Source organism: Symphodus melops (genome assembly GCF_947650265.1).
Source record: "Symphodus melops genome assembly, contig: scaffold_338, whole genome shotgun sequence".
Classification (NCBI taxonomy): Eukaryota; Metazoa; Chordata; class Actinopteri; order Labriformes; family Labridae; genus Symphodus; species Symphodus melops.
The window spans coordinates 7,501-20,000 of NW_027636579.1; the positions used below are offsets into that span (position 1 = coordinate 7,501).

Sequence of the window (12,500 nt, forward strand, 5' to 3'; positions counted from 1 at the left end):
TCATGGAGGAGGGGGAGGGGCCTGTGTGGAGAACGCCACATTTACATCCAGCATAAAGAGCTGCTCTTTGTTTCATCACAACATGAAGAGACCTGAAACAGGTGTTCACCTGGCCACGTGTACACCGACGCCAGCCGCCGCAGGCCGAGTCCATGTGGTCACCTCGGTGCTGCAGTACACACGGCAGCCAGGAGGCGGCGCTGTCACTGTCATGAAACGAGCCTCTCTTTTTTAAACCTTAAAAAAGTCTTTATTATTTACAGAAGAAACAGGAAGTAGCTGAAATCATTAGCTGAACCACTGTGAAGGACGGGACGGGTGCTACGGAGCCGCTTCCTGTCGTCGCTTGGCGTGTGTGTGTGTGTGTGTGTGTGTGTGTGTGTGTGTGTGTGTGTGTGTGTGTGTGTGTGTGTGTGTCGGGGACAGTAGGAAGGCGTAATGAGCTCTCTGGGGACGCCAGTCTGAAAGCGTTAAAGGACAATGGCGCTCTGTGAGATGTTAAACTGCTGCTGATGTCTGCTGCCAGCCGCGCCTCCTCGTGCTGAACGCCCGGCGCGCTCGCTTGGCGTGTAGAGATGAACGTTACTTTCAGGAGGCAGGCGGACATTTAGTAGAGATGTAAACACCGTCTCATATGGTAATTCAGCGAGGCCTCGGAGCCGTTTGATGGACACGAGTAGAGATTGGAAGTGATGTGTTCTGGTTGGCGGCGTGTTCAGATCACGCTGAGCACGGCGGCGTTGTTTGTGTCGGTCTCTTCCTGATGTTTTACACTTTATGGAGTCTGAAAGTAAAGAATGAAAACATGTCCCAAACGTTTACCCGCACCGCCGCCACTTCCTTCTCATGTTACTCTCAGAACCCACGGCGGACGCCACAACGCCACAACTTCAACTTTGATAAGATTCCAGAATACATCGAATGTTGAAACCTGTTTCGTTACCACGGCAACACAAATAAAAGTCCTCAGCTCCTTAGACTGGATATTTATTGATTTTTTTTCCCCAGACAAAGGTCCCGTGTCCACAAAGCTTAAATATGAAATATTCTTCTGTCTCAGCGTCCACCATCAGCTGCTGGACCTCCAGAGTCTGGCGTGAAACCTGCAGAGCCCTGGAGACCGCCTGCAGACCAGGTGAGCTGCAGCAGTGACGGAGGAGACGTGACGTGCTGCGACCACCTGAGTATGAGGAGCGACTCCATTTCTCTGAGCAGCGAGAGGACGACCTCCAGGGCGGTGAGTCTGTGAACGAGCGTGTCCTCACTGCACAAGACTCATCCTATCAGTGTTGACCATACTGTCAAAGCTCCCAGTCGAGACACCTTAACCACAAACCCACATGTACCCACCTGCTCAGGTCACACAAGGCGCCCTCCTGTCGCTGCTCTGAACCCTCTTTGTGCTTGCTGGTTTTAATTTTAATCTTTGAATGACTGTGTGCCAAACGCAGCACACTCATTGGCTGGTTCTTAACAAAGGAAGCTGGAACTCTCCACAGACGTTACAGCCTGTTTACCTGCTGCAGACGTTACAGCCTGTTTAACTGCTGCAGACGTTACAGCCTGTTTACCTGCTGCAGACGTTACAGTCTGTTTACCTGCTGCAGACGTTACAGTCTGTTTACCTGCTGCAGACGTTACAGCCTGTTTACCTGCTGCAGACGTTACAGCCTGTTTACCTGCTGCAGACGTTACAGTTTGTTTACCTGCTGCAGACGTTACAGTCTGTTTACCTGCTGCAGACGTTACAGTCTGTTTACCTGCTGCAGACGTTACAGTCTGTTTACCTGCTGCAGACGTTACAGCCTGTTTACCTGCTGCAGACGTTACAGCCTGTTTACCTGCTGCAGACGTTACAGCCTGTTTACCTGCTGCAGACGTTACAGTCTGTTTACCTGCTGCAGACGTTACAGTCTGTTTACCTGCTGCAGCCGTTACAGCCTGTTTACCTGCTGCAGACGTTACAGTCTGTTTACCTGCTGCAGACGTTACAGTCTGTTTACCTGCTGCAGACGTTACAGACTGTTTACCTGCTGCAGACGTTACAGCCTGTTTACCTGCTGCAGACGTTACAGCCTGTTTACCTGCTGCAGACGTTACAGTCTGTTTACCTGCTGCAGACGTTACAGTCTGTTTACCTGCTGCAGACGTTACAGTCTGTTTACCTGATGCAGACGTTACAGCCTGTTTACCTGCTGCAGACGTTACAGTCTGTTTACCTGCTGCAGACGTTACAGCCTGTTTACCTGCTGCAGGCGTTACAGCCTGTTTACCTGCTGCAGACGTTACAGCCTGTTTACCTGCTGCAGACGTTACAGCCTGTTTTACCTGCTGCAGACGTTACAGTCTGTTTACCTGCTGCAGGCGTTACAGCCTGTTTACCTGCTGCAGACGTTACAGTCTGTTTACCTGCTGCAGGCGTTACAGCCTGTTTACCTGCTGCAGGCGTTACAGCCTGTTTACCTGCTGCAGACGTTACAGCCTGTTTACCTGCTGCAGACGTTACAGCCTGTTTACCTGCTGCAGACGTTACAGCCTGTTTACCTGCTGCAGACTCTTCCACGTGGTGTCTCAGACGTTGAGATAAATGTGTTAAAGCTGGTGTGGAGTCAGAGAGCTCAGAGACAAAGAGAAATAAAAGGATTGTGCGACCTCCATCTTGTTGAGGTGATGTGAGCATCAGTGATCCTCGGGTTCTAACGAAGCGTCCGTGTTCTCGTGCAGATCTATCAGCGCTGCTCTTCGCTCGGAGAGCTTTTCTTTATGCTCGGGTCACGGGGGGAATAAGACGCCCTCGAAGGCTGCGGCGTAATCATAATTCCTTTGACCTGTGCTGACCCTGACAGCGAGGTTCACAGACGGCTCCTTTCACGCCGCCGCTCGCTCAGAAATGACTTTTTCATTAGTGTGAGCGTGAGTGGGCGTGTGTGAATGAGAGGGCAGAGAGGAGAGCGCTCGCCATCACACAATGATATCAATACAACCATCGCTTACATGGAAGCGTCGCAAAAAGCTCCATTAACATGTTAATGTGATTCTCATTACACGCGTGTGAAGTTCAGCTGCAGGCTCACCTTCACTCTTTCAAACTTTGGTTCTGTTTGGTTCCGGTCTGACGCTCCGGGCTGTCGGACTGTTTTTCTGTTCTTTGGACTTTTAGACAACGAGGTGATTTATTGTTACAAAAACAAGCGTGCAGCGGCGTGATCCAGCCTCCAAACGTTCTGTCCTGCTGGTCTCTGCAGGGACGCTGCGTGGTGTCCAACAGAGACGCTCTGATTGGCTGCTGCAGACACCTTCACACTCACAGTGTCACAGAGCTGCTGTGGATTAAACAGCCACTCCTCCCTCTGCACAACGTAACAAAGTGATAAATAAAAGGCCGTCAGTCTCGCTCGTCCTCCGTCAGTGAGCTCTCTCTCTCTCTCTCTCTGAGCTGGATTAAAGCTCGGCAGTGATGAAGCTTAGCGTCGCCTCAGTGGAGCCTTCCTCGCTCTTTCAGGCTGCGTCTCCAGGACTCTTTAGCAACAGTTCATTTTCAGACGCTCGCCGAGACGTGACCGCAGGCGTCTGTTTGATTCCAGACGTGTAATTAAAGAGGAAGTCCCGCCTCCTGGCTTTCTTCCTCGTTACAAAAATGAATCTTTTCTGATGGGGGGGATTTTTTAAATAACAGAATCATTTAAAGTCAACGTGACAAAGAAATAACAGTTAGAACGTTTCATGTCACATCGAGTCTTCTCCCGTCCACTAACGAGCAACCAGAGACTATTCGACCAATTAGAGGCCTAATTGAATAAGACGGAGGAGAGGACACGAGAGGGGAGGAAACAGGATGAGAGGAGTGAAGGGGGCGAGCAGAGGAGAGAGAGAGTCTGTCTAAAGGAGCTTCTGATCAGGATCCTCCTCGCCCCCCTTCCTGGAGCTGCGGAGAGGGAAGTCTGGGTTGGCAGTTCCACTCAGAGACCTTCGGGGGCGCCAAAGAGCTCCAAACTAAAGTCCTACGTATCGCTGCCTGAGTGCACTGGCTAATACAGCCAATCAGACGACACTGCGAGTTTAAAGATGAAACTCATTGGACCCGTCAACACTACAGAAACAGTTCATAGTGTCTACCTGTTCTGCACCACAGCAGGGACCGTCTTCCTGTCGACAGTGATCAGGGTGTGAGCAGACTGCGGAGCGGCGAGCGGCGAGCGGCGAGCCTTCACTCACTGTTTGAGGAAAGATGAAACAGATCTGTTGATGCAGAGAAAGACAGAATAAATGAGATAAAGCTCATTAACACACACGGAGCGCCGACCTCTCCAGTCTGCCGGGTGACAGCAGACGCAGGATGAAGATGTCAGCTGTTGTCAGGTGTTCAGATCAAAGTGTCTCTGAAGTGTTTCCAGAACATCAAAGAAGCTTTTTCAGGACTCAATGGATTCATTAGATTTTAAACTTTAAGGCTCCTTCAGGGACGATCGCTGCGTGTCAGCAGGACTCAGCACGCCACCACGCCACTCTGTCTGCACGCCACCACGCCACTCTGTCTGCACGCCACCACGCCACTCTGTCTGCACGCCACCACGCCACTCTGTCTGCACGCCACCACGCCACTCTGTCTGCACGACACCACGCCACTCTGTCTGCACGCCACCACGCCACTCTGTCTGCACGCCACCACGCCACTCTGTCTGCACGACACCACGCCACTCTGTCTGCACGCCACCACGCCACTCTGTCTGCACGACACCACGCCACTCTGTCTGCACGCCACCACGCCACTCTGTCTGCACGACACCACGCCACTCTGTCTGCACGCCACCACGCCACTGTCTGCACGCCACCACGCCACTCTGTCTGCACGCCACCATGCCACTCTGTCTGCACGCCACCACGCCACTCTGTCTGCACGCCACCACGCCACTCTGTCTGCACGCCACCACGCCACTCTGTCTGCACGCCACCACGCCACTCTGTCTGCACGACACCACGCCACTCTGTCTGCACGCCACCACGCCACTCTGTCTGCACGCCATTAAACGACTGTTATGTTTTCTGCTCGTCTTCTCCGCTCTCTTGTTGACGTTGTCACTCCACATGATTGACAGAAAGGCAAATATTCCCAGTATAGCATGATGTTGTTTAACTGTTTGTTGATGTTCTTTAATTGTTTGTTGTTTAATTGTTTGTTGATGTTGTTTAACTGTTTGTTGATGTTGTTTAATTGTTTGTTGTTTAATGTTTAATTGTTTGTTGATGTTGTTTAACTGTTTGTTGATGTTTAATTGTTTGTTGATGTTGTTTAACGGTTTGTTGATGTTTAATTGTTTGTTGTTGTTGTTGTTTGTTTGTTGTTGTTGTTTAACTGTTTGTTGATGTTTAACTGTTTGTTGTTGTTGTTTAACTGTTTGTTGATGTTTAACTGTTTGTTGTTGTTGTTTAACTGTTTGTTGATGTTTAACTGTTTGTTGTTGTTGTTTAACTGTTTGTTGATGTTTAACTGTTTGTTGTTGTTGTTATTTCAGAGTGAGGAGGATGACAGCAGAAGTGTTGCTGCTTCTTCTTTCATGGTGAGTTCAGAAGAAAATCAGAAGAGCCAATGAGCCACAGTGTGTGTGTGTGTGTGTGTGTGTGTGTGTGTGTGTGTGTGTGTGCGCATGTTTGAAAGTGTGTGTGTGTGTGTGTGTGTGTGTGTGTATGAATTCACAGACTGGGACCCTAATATTCAAACGAACAGACCTGATGACAGTTCAGCTTAGTTAAAGCAGAAAAGGTCTTCTGGAAATGTTTCTACGTAAACTGAGCATGTGGTGGACACTGTAGCTTCAGTGTTTAGCCAGCTCTGCATGTGGTGGACACTGTAGCTTCAGTGTTTAGCCAGCTCTGCATGTGGTGGACACTGTAGCTTCAGTGTTTAGCCAGCTCTGCATGTGGTGGACACTGTAGCTTCAGTGTTTAGCCAGCTCTGCATGTGGTGGACACTGTAGCTTCAGTGTTTAGCCAGCTCTGCATGTAGAGACACTGTAGCGTCAGTGTTTAGCCAGCTCTGCATGTGGTGGACACTGTAGCTTCAGTGTTTAGCCAGCTCTGCATGTAGAGACACTGTAGCTTCAGTGTTTAGCCAGCTCTGCATGTAGAGACACTGTAGCTTCAGTGTTTAGCCAGCTCTGCATGGGTCTGTAAAGCTTTCTGCGTTCTAACCTCTCTCCATGTTTCATCTCCAACATTGATCCTAGTTTGAGCAGCTTTCTGCTGCTGGAGCTTATTAGAAACATGCAGAGGCTTTTTAGCTCGGGTACAATCACTTCTATCTGAAGCAGTTCCACTGCCCGCTTCCATCGCTGCAACACCTGTTCACCTGATAACTGCTCTCATATCTGGCAAACCCAGGGGCGTCCAAAACGGCCTTGAAATAAGATATGTGCAGATATTTAACAAGTATGTAGATTTGTAGGTAATGTGTTTAATAACAGGATGTCACAGCCTTACAGGTGAAGCTGTATTAAGTCCAGCAGTATTAAGACACCTTCCCCCCCCCCCAGTCTTTGTTCCACAGGGTGCAGCTGGATCCTCTGGAGAAAGAGTGGTTAAAGAGCTCAGCTGTTGGAAACATGGAAGCTCAGAAATGTCTCCTCGCTCAGGAGCCGAGCCTGGTCATGAAGAAGGTAAACAAAGAGCACAGTGAAGATTATAAAGTGAACACACTGATGTTATTCCAGACAGACACAGGCGCTCTAAATCATAGTGTTACATTCAAAATCTCTGTCAACATTTGATCTCTCTTTGTGATGAGTTTCCAGTTCATGTGATTCTTCTTCTCATGATGTTCAGCAGCTTCTGATCCAAACTAACAGGATCATCCTCCCTCCACCTTCTTTCTTTCTTCTCTTCATTCATAAGAAGATTACTAACTTGTTTACGGCTCTTTAAACATTTTAATTTCCTTAAGCCAATTGTTTTCAAAGCGCTCACTCTCTGACGTGGACTTTTAGCCAGTGAGCTATCCGGCCGCGGAGGACAGATTTATCACTGAGCTGCTGATAAGAGGAGGCCAGTCAGGTTAATCTGAATGCTTCCTGTTTGTTTGATCTGTCAGCCTCTGAACTCAGACCACACATGGACCTTATTGATTTAATGAAGAACGGACCAACATTAATATTCAATCTGTAAATGACAACAATGAAGCCCGTCACGGTGGCTGTTTGCTGGACGGATTTTTGAACCGTTTGAGGAAACTGTTGTCATTTTGTTTTAATAGAACTGATGTTACAGAAACAACTGAAATAATTGGGGATGCAGCTGGATCAGATCCAGGTGTGGTTCTGTTACTGAGGAATACCACAAAGGCAGTATTCTATTATCATAGCAAGGAGAAACGCCAAGCCAAGTTCCAAAACAATGAAAGTGGAACCCTTTGAGGTCTAACCGAGGGTTCCCCGTGTTTGAAGCTCAGGACAGAGCTGTTTCTATCACGGAGCAGAGACAGTCCCCTGTGCTGTGACAGCTGTCCGGATGGACCAGAAGTTCCCATGGAGTCTGGTCCAGCAGTGGCAGGATGATTGCAAAATGAGCATGTTAGGCTAACAGGAGCACTGGCACATGTGCAGGGAGGTTCCTCATGGTATGACCTCGAATTGGTATGTTTTGTGGTTTAAGACAAATCTGGGAACTGCTCGTGTCCTTCCCAGAAAGGAATCAGGAAATATTTTTCGGCAGATAGAATATTCCTCCCTGAAGCACAGCCTTGACTTTCTGATTGGGTCCTTAAAGTTGATGGCCGATGAGCAAACTAAAAAAAGAATACCCTCAGGTCATGGCAGCAAATACTCAGGGGTTTGCAGCACCCGGTGTGTTTCAAGCTGTAAGAGGCTTGATAGATAGATACTTTATTGATCCCGAGGGAAATTCAAGACCACCTTTTGACCTGGGCTCCCTCGATCACTTTGCTCTGCCATGTGGGACATCCAAGGTCGTGCTCATGTCCCAACCTGGCAGACAGTCCATTCCCCTCGGCATCCGCAACACTTGACCAATGAACCAGACATCTCGCAGGCTTTTTGTGCCTGTTGCAACATATTCTTTGCACTCGGTCTAAACATTAACATTTACATAAACATATTATTCCATATCATATTCATACAGCGCCATCATCTGGTCAGCATTGTAATGTTTCAAAAGCTTCAGTTTCACTAAAGACATTCCCATCAGCCTCAGCTCGTTCTATTAATAAAAGCATATTAGCTGATGTTAGCATGCTAAGCGGCTAACCTGAGAAAAATAAACATGGAAAACATTGTGAAACATCAGCATGTTAGCTTTGCTACTGTGAGCATGTTAGCATGATGATGTTGGCTAGTTATTAGCATGATGATGTTAGCTAGTTGTTAGCATGATGATGTTCGCTAGTTGTTAGCATGATGATGTTAGCTAGTTATTAGCACGATGATGTTAGCTAGTTATTAGCATGATGATGTTAGCTAGTTATTAGCATGATGATGTTCGCTAGTTGTTAGCATGATGATGTTGGCTAGTTATTAGCATGATGATGTTAGCTAGTTGTTAGCATGATGATGTTCGCTAGTTGTTAGCATGATGATGTTAGCTAGTTATTAGCACGATGATGTTAGCTAGTTATTAGCATGATGATGTTAGCTAGTTATTAGCATGATGATGTTCGCTAGTTGTTAGCATGATGATGTTGGCTAGTTATTAGCATGGTGATGTTAGCTAGTTGTTAGCATGATGATGTTCGCTAGTTGTTAGCATGTCTGCAGCCTTGGTTTGTGATGAGTCGAAGCGTTTCTGTTATTTCACGTATTTTTATTTACAGACAAACTGAATTCATTTTGTTTTTCTTCCTTTTTTTCTGCGCTCGACAGGATTTCATCTCGGTGAGTTAAACATTATGTTGTATTAGACAAACGACTTGTAATCACTGCGTTACCTGAATGTGAATGTTTGAATGTGTCACAGCAGCAAGTTAGTAAAGATCCTTTGACACGTTCAAAAACTCAAGAATCCTCCAGAATGATTTGAGACGTGAACCCTCTGCGGTTCGGCTTAAATACGAGCATGTAATGTCACGATGTTGGGGGCGTGGCTTCCTGCTGCTCTGAACAAGACGTTACGAGATCTTGGCGATTCGAACCTGACCTATTAGAGCAGAGCATGAAGCAAAGTTGTAGGACACGCCCACCCTGGCAGCAGCTCGCTCAAGGACACGCCCACCCAGAAGCTTAGTCAAATGTCCCTACAACTGCAAACAGAGCTGACCAATCAGAGGTGAGAGGGCACATGGGGGGAGGGGCCTTAAAGAGACAGAAACTAAATGAAGGATTTTACTGGTGTCAGGAGATTATAGACCTTCACATCTCGCAAGGCTACTCAACATCTGTCCCAGATTGACATCGCTCATGGTGACAGTTGAATAAATCTCCTTTAAAGAATCTCATTATAACATCAGTTCTATTAACAAAACAAAATCACAACAGTTTCCTCAAACGGTTCAAAAATCCGTCCAGCAAACAGCCACCGTGACGGGCTTCATTGTTGTCATTTACAGATTGAATATTAATGTTGGTCCGTTCTTCATTAAATCAATAAGGTCCATGTGTGGTCTGAGTTCAGAGGCTGACAGATCAAACAAACAGGAAGCATTCAGATTAACCTGACTGGCCTCCTCTTATCAGCAGCTCAGTGATAAATCTGTCCTCCGCGGCCGGATAGCTCACTGGCTAAAAGTCCACGTCAGAGAGTGAGCGCTTTGAAAACAATTGGCTTAAGGAAATTAAAATGTTTAAAGAGCCGTAAACAAGTTAGTAATCTTCTTATGAATGAAGAGAAGAAAGAAAGAAGGTGGAGGGAGGATGATCCTGTTAGTTTGGATCAGAAGCTGCTGAACATCATGAGAAGAAGAATCACATGATATCACATCACTGAGACAGGTTTCACTTTAGGGCCCCTGGAGGATCCAGGTGTTTTCAGGTGCAGTAAAATATTCATAGAGACGAGACGCACCCGAGGTTTATTTGGACAAATAATCAGGCCACGCCCCCTGAATGGCCCTCTAACAGGAAGCACGGCGTGAAACATGGCGATGAGTTTAATAGTCGATGTTTCTGTCTCTGCTGCTCTGTGGGACGGAAACCTGATCAACACGAAGGGGGTAAGTCCACACACACACACACACACACACACACACACACACACACACACACACACACACACACACACACACACACATAGGGACACACAGAGACACACACACACACACACACACAGAGACACACACACACACAGAGACACACACACACACACACACACACAGAGACACACACACACACAGAGACACACACACAGACACACACAAAGACACACACACACACACACACACACACAGAGACACATGCACAGACACACACACACAGACACACACACACACACACACACACACAGAGACACACAGAGACACACGCACAGACACACACACACACAGACACACACACACACACACACACACACACACACACACACACACAGAGACACACGCACAGACACACACACACACACACACACACACACACACACACACACACACACACACACACAGAGACACACGCACAGACACACACACACACACACACACACACACAGACACACACACACACGCACAGACACACACACGCACAGACACACACACGCACAGACACACACACACACACACACACACACACACCTCCATCTCTGTCTGCTCAACGAGTCGGCTGTTTAAAGTGTGTGTGTGTGTGTGTGTGTGTGTGTGTGTGTGTGTCTGTGCGTGTGTGTGTCTGTGCGTGTGTGTGTCTGTGCGTGTGTCTCTGTGTGTCTCTGTGTGTGTGTGTGTGTGTGTGTGTGTGTGTGTGTGTGTGGATGCAAATGCAGGTCATGTAAATGAGATCCACCCAGACGTCCATTTTTGTGGCGTGTTTGTGTACCGAGCGAACACGGGGGAGGTGTTGTTGTGCGCGGCGTGTCGTCCTCTGACAGCTGCGAGCAGGAAACACCTGACAACACGCTAAACCCCGTCCTGCTACACAACACCTGCTCAGGTATTTATATCAGACGTCTGCAGGAAGGGTAATATGAGGAGCACGGACAGACTACTGAGCGGGTTTACAGGGCACGAGCGCAGGGGCCATGAAGGAGCGCCGCCCGCCAATCAACGAGCACGAAGACAAGGAGACAGAGAGGCTAAACAAAGACAAGGAGACAGAGAGGCTAAACGAAGACGAGGAGACAGAGAGGCTAAACGAAGACAAGGAGACAGAGAGGCTAAACGAAGACAAGGAGACAGAGAGGCTAAACGAAGACAATGAGACAGAGAGGCTAAACGAAGACAAGGAGACAGAGAGGCTAAACGAAGACAAGGAGACAGAGAGGCTAAACGAAGACAAGGAGACAGAGAGGCTAAACGAAGACAAGGAGACAGAGAGGCTAAACGAAGACAAGGAGACAGAGAGGCTAAACGAAGACAAGGAGACAGAGAGGCTAAACGAAGACGAGGAGACAGAGAGGCTAAACGAAGACAAGGAGACAGAGAGGCTAAACGAAGACAAGGAGACAGAGAGGCTAAACGAAGACGAGGAGACAGAGAGGCTAAACGAAGACAATGAGACAGAGAGGCTAAACGAAGACAAGGAGACAGAGAGGCTAAACGAAGACAAGGAGACAGAGAGGCTAAACGAAGACGAGGAGACAGAGAGGCTAAACGAAGACAAGGAGACAGAGAGGCTAAACGAAGACAAGGAGACAGAGAGGCTAAACGAAGACGAGGAGACAGAGAGGCTAAACGAAGACAAGGAGACAGAGAGGCTAAACGAAGACGAGGAGACAGAGAGGCTAAACGAAGACAATGAGACAGAGAGGCTAAACGAAGACAATGAGACAACACAGAAACAAGGAGACGCAGAGCTCCAAGAGGACAAACACGTCTGGCTCAGCTTCTCGCCTCGCTCACGGCCCGCGGGTCTTTAGCTGCTAGCTTTGTGTTAGCATTGTAACACTGGCTGGAACAGGAGGCGAAGCTAGCTGGCAGGATAGCTTGTTAGCGTCAGTTAGACAGATTCTGTAGCACGACGAGTCCTGATCACACCTGACAGGTCAAACATCAAAGAGTCACCGACATTCAAACATAACAGAGACACCGCCATGTGGCGCTCTGTGGTACTGCTACGTATTAGACTGTTGCAGCGTATCGTCTGTGCAGCTCCTACCACACAGAACACTTTCTCTCCACGCCCGAGCCCGGAGGCCTGTTGTCTTTAATCCGTCTGGGATCTATCAGCCGGACGCCGCGGCAGGAAGTAGAAGTCATGCTCATTATGGAGCGGCGTGATGGTAGCGTCCGGGCCGCTCAGACGCTGGGGGGACGTGTAATGATAGTGTCATTACATGCTAATTAATATTAAAGCAAACAGTGGGCCTGCAGGGAAGCTGCTCGGCTCCTCCGCTGATAAGAGGAACTGATGTTCACA

At 48.1% G+C, this 12,500-nt stretch overlaps 1 protein-coding gene across 1 annotated transcript in view; it reads left to right on the forward strand.

The window, feature by feature from the left end:
* LOC306819336 (uncharacterized protein) overlaps positions 1-12,500 on the forward strand; it is a 26,133-nt gene that overhangs the window by 7,494 nt on the left and 6,139 nt on the right. Inside the window, exons 5-7 of the mRNA XM_079373117.1 lie at positions 1,061-1,237; positions 5,514-5,558; positions 6,531-6,653. The gene's annotated coding sequence lies outside the window, so the exon portion shown is untranslated. The remainder of the gene's footprint in view (positions 1-1,060; positions 1,238-5,513; positions 5,559-6,530; positions 6,654-12,500) is intronic.